Below are 9,396 nucleotides of genomic sequence, written 5' to 3'. Positions count from 1 at the left end.
CGTCTAAGTCGTATTTGCTTAGTGCCAGTCTCATTCTTTGTAGTCTTGGCGGACATGCACATAGATGTTTTTGTATTATCGCACACAGAGGTTTGTTGTCGCTATGAACGGTGACCTTTCTACCATAAACATACTGGTGAAATCGAGAGCATGAAAATACAATCGCGTTCATCTCTCTTTCGATATTGGCGTATAGGGACTCGGTTTCCGTCAGGGTTTTACTGGCAAATGCTACAGGGCGGCCATTTTGGAAGAGGGCGGCACCACACCCATATAAGGAACTGTCACATTCGAGTATCACCGGCTGTTTAGGGTCAAAATACGCCAGAACAGGACTGTGCGTAATGATGTCTTTCATTTTCTCAAATGACTGAGTCTGTGGTTACGTCCCACAAAAACTCTACATCTTTTTTTAACAATGCTCTCATTGGGCTAGTTACCTCTGCCAAGTTTGGTGCAAATTTCTGCATGTAATTTACCATACCAAGAATGTTTTCTAATTCTCGTCGTGTCTTCGGGACTTCGAGGTTTGCAATAGCTTCGATTTTGAGGGGTCAGGCTTTAATCCGGTTGACGTGATCAAGAGACCAAAGAACGGTACTTCTGTAACCCCTATCACGCACTTGTCAGGATTGAACTTGACACCTTTTGACCTTGCTCTCTCAAGAGCGTTCAAGTTCAAGTCATGTTCCTCTCTTGATCTACAATACACAAGTATGTCGTCTACAATTGCCGTCAGTCCGTTAAGTCCTTCAAATACTTCGTCGATTTTCTGCATGAATATGTCACTCGATGCAGATATACCGTAGGGCAGTCTCAGCCATCGGTATCTCCCGAATACTGTACTAAATGTCGTGAGAAAAGACGATTTCTCGTCGAGCTTTACAGACCAGTAGGCATGTGTAACATCAAGTATACTGAAATACTTTGCGCCGGTAAGTCGTGACGTCACATCGTCAATCGTTCTCATGGGGTAATGTGGACGTTTTATTGCGTCATTAAGATTCTTACTGTCAATACATACTCTCAACTGTCCTGATTTTTTCTCAACTATTACCAGGGAGTTCACAAAATCTGTTGGGACAGTGACCTTTTCTACGATTCCCTCTTTTTCCGTACGATTTAGCTCTTGCTTTAATTTCTCTCTGAGGGCTTCAGGAACTCTTCTAGGGGGTTGATAACCGGTGTGGCGTCCGGTCTAATATGCAAACTAGCTTCCCCGGGCATGGTCCCCACCCCTTTGAATAGGTCGCCATATAGAGTCATCATTTTGCTCTTGTCTAAGGGTTCACAAGTATCGATAGAGTACGTTAACTTGACACGACCTAGTGTAAGACATGTGTTTAAACTCAGCAGGGGAACAGAGTTGCTCTCTACAATGTAAACAGCTGACTCCGTTGTAACCTAGATTTAACCTAATCATGCCACGAATTGGCAATGAGTTACATGTATACGAGGTTAAACCATTATCAGGGGGTTCTTAGGGGTAACTGATGTTAAGTTTTTCAAAATGGCTGACTGGGATTACATCAGCTGAGCTACCTGTGTCTATTTTAAATTTCAGTGGGGTCTGGGAGGGGCCTACGGACAAAACTACAAAGGCTTGCTCTGGAGGAGACAAATTTTTCGAAGATGTACAAGTATTTACCATGTCAACAAAGAAGGTATCCTGATCACTATTATCACTCATATTTAATCCGTTTAAATCCAATTCATGCACTGACTTGTTTCTACATACGCGTGCGAAATGATCTTTAAATCCACATTTATTACAAGTAGCGTTTCGAGCTGGACATTGTTCATGTCTTTGGTGTTTATTGTATCCGCAGTAGCTACACTTGGAGTTCGCCGTCGTCGGTGGTTTTCGCCTTGGTTGTTGTTGTCGTCTACGTTGTGACGGTTGCGTGTCTGGTTTTGAGGGTCTTTTCTTCACTGCGTCGATGTTCTTTGCGTTAATTGCCTTCAGTTGTTCCTGGCAATATTCAAGGTTTTGCATAATTGAAATAGTTTTGTCTAATGTTAATCTCTCTCCTTCGTTTATCAATTTCTCTCTTGCTTTGGAGCTGTTCGTGCCAAAAACGATCCTGTCCCGAATCATTTCATCATTGTTGTGGAATTGGCACTCTCTTGCACTTATTCGTAGACGGGTTAGAAATGCGTCGAATGAGTCCGATCCCTGGACTTCACTGAAAAACTTATACCTGGCAAAAATCGGGTTCAGCTTCGGTTGCACGTAACTTTTGAACCTTTGTAAAACGTGTTCAGTTTTTTGGCTTCAGCGTTGCTGATAACCCATGTCTGTTTGATTTCTCTTCCGCGTGCACCGACCCATAGAAGCAGATAATTTACCTTTTGTTCTTCAATTTTTTCACTCAGGGGTCCTTGAAAAATTAACTTCACATGCTCTTCAAATTTTTCCCATTCATTAACAAGATTAGATGAGTTCCAGTCAATAGTTGGCGTTGGTATTCCTTCCATTGTTTATAAACTATGTAATCCAATTTTTTGATTAATATTCCATACTGTCACAATAATCCAATAAAACACTTCTGATACCATGTAATATTCTTCTATCATTTCATATTCATATGGAATAGTATGTGTGAGTCCCTGATCCACAGATGTGGTTGAAAGAAACAAATACAAGTGTACTGTTCAACATTTATTCAGAAGACTGATGCTGGCGGGAAATGATCAAGATCTTGTAGGCATGCACATGTAATGGAATTTTACTGGATTCTTTGAGAGTTTATGAAACATGATCTCATTACAGAAATGAATCATCAAGATAAGCCACGCAATATTATAAAATAATGATGTTTCCTTTGAAGAAACAAAATTGATGCATGTGTTTGTTCTTGACCTTTTAATAAAAAAGAAAGGACACAACTTCCTCTTTATGTTTTGTATAATAAATATTAGGACCGAAAAATCTTTGTTCATGTATTGCTTTGCAGTCACTTACGTTTAAATCAATTTTAGGTTAATTTTGGGAACGTCTATATATTTTCCAGGTCCTAACAATTTTTATCAAGATGATATTTGAACTGATACTTACCCAGTTCTACAGTAAATGCGGAGATCCTTATTTTTAAAACTTAATATAACGCCATTTCTTCTACACAATGTACAATACATTAATAAAAGCAGTGATACTACGTCTCTCAATTGTTCTAACGTGCTTTTCTCCACATATTGCCTTAATCTTATGTGGAAGTCTATAATGTTTCAGATGGTGCAAAATTATCTTTGCCACGCAGATTTGATTTCAGTATTTTGTACTCGTCAGTTTTTCTTTACTTTAGTACTTTGATTTTCTGTTTGACAATTTTTACGGTAACCGCTAACCGTGACAACTATAACCGATCCGCCCTTCTGATCCCATGGCGGAAAAATGACATTTTAGTAAGAAATGGGAATGATTTCAACCGTTCTAAAGATACAGGAGATGTATGTTTATCTCAGCCTTTGCCAGAGAACCCTAACAGAAAATGACAACGGTATGTCAACAAGCTAACTCAACCCGACAAGAAGAAAAACATATGAGAGAATACAAGCATTAGGATACAGAAATGTACGACACATGTGGCGCATTTCAAAAGATTTACGTGTGCAGTTTATGGTGCCAGATTGTGGTGAATGTGATTTGAATTCTTCTAGTTTTATTTCTTTAGGTACATTAACATAGGCTATTGAATTGATAATACTTTTTGATATTACTTTAGACGTTTCGTTACATATAAATTTTAGGATAAATGTGAGGAATGTTTCACACTTTAAATTCAACGCAATTTTAAAAAAGCCAGATATTCATTTATATTTGCTCTCAATACATATAAAATACATTTATGTTAACATTTGCATCAAAAGTAAAGTACAAATTTGTTCTTAGTATAATAATTTCGCAGTTTTTAAACTTAAAGGTTTTTTGATAATAAACAAGAAAAGATAATATTTGAGAATTTTCCTGGGATTATGTTTACACTACTGTCAGCGACCAACAAATCCGGACGTCCATCAAACCCGGACACCCCCGTAAACGCTTTATTTTGCCGATAGCTTTGATCTTTTGTTGCCAAACAATCAGACGCTTGCTTTTCAACAAGATTCCGTAGCAACATCCTTTGAATGAAAGTAATGACACAACATTTACCTTTTATTTCGTTGCGCATAGAACAGATACCTGTCCTGAAACATGGTACTGTAAAGAGATAAATTACAGCAGTCCGGTACCTCACTTTCCAGGCCTCAAAAATGTATTTAGAGACAAACAAATATGCTCTTTAGTTTGGAGGATGACCTAACTTTATTCAGTTGAAATTTCAAGTTCGTGCATAAAAATTACTGGAGATATCGTGAAAATGGTTAGAGAAGGGTCCGGTTGTTGGCCTTCGACTAGTACTAATTTCGCTGTATATTCATAGGAAGCGCCATCAGGGGCGTGGCATCTCATGACAGGCTGTTTATTTGTGGACTCCCAAGGCAATGTGATTACCGTGTTACCACACCCCATCTCCTCAAACTGACATCCTGCGGTCGGGCAGCTTAGGGCTTGACAACAAATCTGCGAAGATTATTTAATGGTGACTTCATAGGTGATCGTTCTATCTCTGCCTCCGTTTACAACTGTACCTAAGCTGGAACGAAACGGGTATATGTATAATTTTATGATAAATAACAAAGTGTAGTTAAAAAACTAAAACAAATACGCGCAAAACGTTTAACATCAGTGACTTTAAGATTGTTTAAATATCATAGCCTGAATACTGCCATGATATCGCAATTTTCAAAGGCCGTTTCTTTCACAGTATTTATAAAAAAAATAGTCACAAAGAAAACAAGAAGGTGTTTTGTCACAAAAACATATGTCTCCCCCGTATGTATACCTTTAGCTCTGGTGGCCATTTTGTGCAGCGAAGCGGAACATGTCAGTGATATGCATAACTAGGGTTGGTAATGATCACTCCTGTGAAGTTTCGTTGAAATCCGGCCAGCAGTTTGACCCGCGAAAGCCGGACAAGCTTAATGCGGACGGACGGATAGACGGACGGACGGACAGACAGATGGACAGACAGACGGCGAAGGTCAAAATGTCGATAACTTTTCAATCTATTTCAGTTGAATTTTATTTCTTAAAGATGTACACTGACAAATGCTTCGTCTCGTTGTACTAATCAAATGAAAAAAAAATAGAAAAAGTGGAAAACTACAGGTCGCCTAACACGACATAAACGAAAATGTTGCAGGCTCGGAACGACTGAGCCTGTTATGGACGGTCGCGGAAATGAAAGCTACTGTCAACGCCCTCTAGCACCGGATTGAGCAGAACTCAACATTTACACATGCTATAAGTACCAGAATATAATTTAGAGACATCCACAGATGTATTCATAAGTTCAATAATAACAACAACTGAGGAAGTCTAGATATTTTTTTTTTGTATCTCATTTAAGATCAACCGGATGTGTACGTTTAAGTTATAATAGATTATATAAATCAAATACTAAGGATCTGCTAACAAAACAATGCGACAAAAAATGGTCGAGGAAAGTGCAAGAAAAACACACAAAAAAAAAATAAATAAATAAACGGGCCAAAATACACTTACATTTTCTCACCAGAACCTATAGCTATCTGTATGTAGATCCTCATCAAATATATGCACACTACATATCAGTTCAATGTTTGCATTAATTACGAAACAAGTTTTGGACAAACAGACATACTTTCAGACGAACGAATTTACGTAGGAATTAACATAATATGCCCCATATAAGTACACCTTAGAATTAAAATGTGCAACAATTTGCAAAGAAAAATAATAACAAAATATCAGAAATGGTGCGCAACGAAGGTCTAACGAATACTTAGTCTATAAAGTCATTGTTTCAAAACGACATCCTCGTTGACAATAACAAATGTTTCAAGTTATCGATAAAATAACGAACGACTGGCCTATGAATACTGAATAATAACCGTAAGATTGACATTAAGGTATTAGGCCCATAATAGAGTACCTCCTTTTTGAAGAGTATTCAGTTCCTACCATAAACCTACTTTGACTGTAATTCTCAGAGGGGCGTAGGTTCAAGCCCCACTGGGACCAAATTGTTTGTACAAAAGTGGAAAAAATTCATTTGATAAGCAATTTCTTGCTGTTCAAAGTAAATTTACCTCTGAAACAGAAGGGGTAGAGTTAGACATCTTATAAAATACTGAGTTACTTGCGGTAAAAGTTCTCTATTTTGCCTTCATTCTTTAGATTACATATTTAGGAAGAAATGTAGGTAGGTTTTACTTCTGCCCCAAGGTTATTTTTGAATGAAGTGAGCAAAATTCAAAACAGACCCGCAGGATTCGACCTTAATTTTACGGTGTTGGGAGTTAGAATTCTGTCACATTAAATCCGTTAACTTGAGGCACACTAAAAAAAATGAGTTTGAGTTTTATTTTAAGTTTTATAATTGTTAATCAATAGTTTGATGTTTCTTTCATAAAAAATAATGGTATAATAAATTATCTGCAAACGTTTTAGATAAAGGCCATCATTTTGAAATTTGTCTCTACTTGAGCTTGAGGAAATACCATAAATTACACAAAATTTATAAAAAACGGCACGGTAAAAGTTTTTAAAGTTTTGCAACACAGTGCAGATCACGGTCAGCTGTAAGAATATACAAAGCAAATGCCATTTTTAAACATTACTATTAGGGGCCTTATACCTTACGATTCTGGTAATTAACCCAAGTCATTATAAATATGCTCCACTTACAGACATTCATTGTCGAGGCCGCCCAGCAATTCGCACCTTCCACAAGAGTTAAAGGTAGGGCAGTAGCTATCAGGCATAACAAGACCAACATTTTGTAAGTATGTTCTGGAAAAAAGATTACACAATTAAACTGATACATTTCATTATGCTGTAACATGTTGTAGAGAAAGAACGTTATAAACAGTATGTTTAAAGCAGCAAAAATTATTTACAATTTTTCATTAAACTTGTTCATTCTATTCTGGGAAAGAAATACAAAAAGAACGAAACATGTAGCATATTTTATTCAAGCTATTCTTATTTGAAAAATAAGGTTGTTTAAGGTAATTCTGCTCGTTTGAAACACATATTATTCTAAAATGCACACAAAGCAAGCACACGAGGACAAAACGAACAAATAAAGGAATACTGTGGGCACCATCTTGGAATTGTCATTGGTAAAAACACCACTGGGGAGCTTAAACCGATTTATTGTGCACCTAACTTTTACCCCACCATGTTCCAAAGTCACATGATAGTGTAAATAAAAGTAATCCTCGCCTGGTGAATCCCTAACATACACAAAAGCAACAGAAGGCATGTTACACTATAAAACATAAGAACTGCTCTTGCAAATCAATATAAAAAGCAATCCTTAGGAAACAAAAACGCATTTACTCAATGCCTTAGCAGAAGACAGAGCCACAAAACCTATCTATTGTCAAAATTAACCGTATAGCGGCTACCAAGTATTTTCTGCACCGTCCCCTAGATACTTATAACCCTTATAAGGACATTAACTTTCTATTGATATATTGCCAAATATCAATCTCAATTTGATTTATACCCAAAACATGACAGAATAAATTTGTCAATTTATTTTACCTTATAACGAAAGTCATTCGTTTGTATGTATTCTTATATGTATATTTTGTGACTTCTTAAGATGGGTTTAGACCGCAGCAAAAGTAATATAATATCCCAGCAATGTTAATCAGGCTTGACAAGACAAAACGATCTGAAAAGGCATGTAAATGAAGGCATCGAGTGCTATTACTGTCACAAACATGACTATTGCAAGAAATAGTCTAGCAAAGAAACCTGAAAGTTAACATTCTGGATACACTTTAAACTACGAAATGTTGGCTTTTGTGGGCAGAGAGAAGTTCGACTAGATGCTAAAACATCCCAGACATACAGACACAAGAGAGATCACCACATCTTGCATTATGTAAATTGTGAGGGACGGTCGCATTTGAGAGTCCTACATATTTGGAGGTTGTTCAGAGCTCGGCTTCTAGAAGATTTGGTTTCGCAAATATTAAGACGAAACTGGGAGAGTTTGCTCTTACAAGGGAAGTCAATGATGTTTCTACATGTTATATAATATGTTTCTTCTGATATAATATGCTACCATAACAGACTTGGCACATTCCAGTAGTATCTGGAACCAATTAAGCTGTTTATTTCCTTGTTCGATTTACTGATAAAGTATTCATTACTACTTCTCGTATGTTATTATGCAAAGGCTATTCAATAGGAAAATGAGTACCATTTTCAGTGTGGCTAATTTTTCAACGGGTTCGCATATATAGCGCACTATTTCGGTCCTAAACGGGAAAATCCCTATTCTAACTTGTGCAAACAAGGCGCGATCATTTAGTAGCGTAACAATATTAACTAATTACAAATAAGTTTGAGTTGCTGATGGCCCTTGTGATAAAATAAATCTTTGTTTTAAGTATCTCTAAAATTGAACAAAATGACGTGTTATGCCCGAAAAAGTCATGCATTGTTCACTAAAGCCAGTGTAAATACAATCTTAACGTTGTAAAATCTGTTGGTTTGAATCACTTTATCAATAACAAATATCGCTGTATTGGTTCCGGTATTATGGAAAATGAAAATCCGCCTTCAACAACTAAATACTATGCCAAATTTAAGCGTTTTTGGGAAACATTCTAAAACGTATCATAAACATTAGGTTTTACAATCTTCTTATAATTTAAGGCGTGAATCTCCACCAAATATTTAAGTGGTATATACGGACCAAATAAAACAATTGAAAATAAAACATATACATAAAAAATACTATTTCTTCAAGTTTCGTCTATTCTAAATGCGAAGCGGCAATATCAAACGTTTACCTGTACGAATTAGGCTCGACGTTACGCTTAGTAACTTAAATTAAGTTTACGCTTGAGCTGATCTGTACTAAATAAGTTTATTTTTCTAGGAACTATCCATATTTAAATAAGCAAATCATGGGAAAAGGGTTTTTCCAAAGATTATATGTATTGATAGAATAGTCAGTACCTACGGAAATTGTTCGTCAAATTCTAAAATTAAATCACATCAAAACTTTTTTTGTATAACGCTAGTAAGTTTTAAATGCTTAACATCATGAATTAAAAATAGACATATTTACCTATTATATCCCGCACATTTATAACGATTAAGAAATCCGTCTTGCACAATACCAACACGTGGCAAGATTAAAAATTTACAGGCTTAAATATCATGTACCAGGAAAGAAATATCATGATTGATCGTAAAACATGTAAAGATTGCACGCGTGCTGTCAGATTCGAATATTGCCAATTAATATTTACCTAATTAAATAATAAAACGTGCACAGATCTTAG

The 9,396-nt window shown here is 36.3% G+C and overlaps 1 long non-coding RNA gene across 1 annotated transcript; it reads right to left on the bottom strand.

The window, feature by feature from the left end:
* Nucleotides 1-4,444: 4,444 nt before the first annotated feature.
* On the bottom strand, nucleotides 4,445-9,396 carry LOC123532235 (uncharacterized). The gene is made up of 3 exons (XR_006682601.2): nucleotides 9,180-9,396; nucleotides 6,773-6,877; nucleotides 4,445-4,637 (listed from the first exon to the last, which is right to left on the bottom strand). It is a non-coding gene; the product is annotated as an uncharacterized LOC123532235 (long non-coding RNA).

The sequence above is a fragment of the Mercenaria mercenaria genome, chromosome 11, assembly GCF_021730395.1.
Source record: "Mercenaria mercenaria strain notata chromosome 11, MADL_Memer_1, whole genome shotgun sequence".
NCBI lineage: Eukaryota > Metazoa > Mollusca > Bivalvia > Venerida > Veneridae > Mercenaria > Mercenaria mercenaria.
Note: the sequence above shows the minus strand (reverse complement) of the source record. Positions and strands in the feature narration are given on the sequence as shown.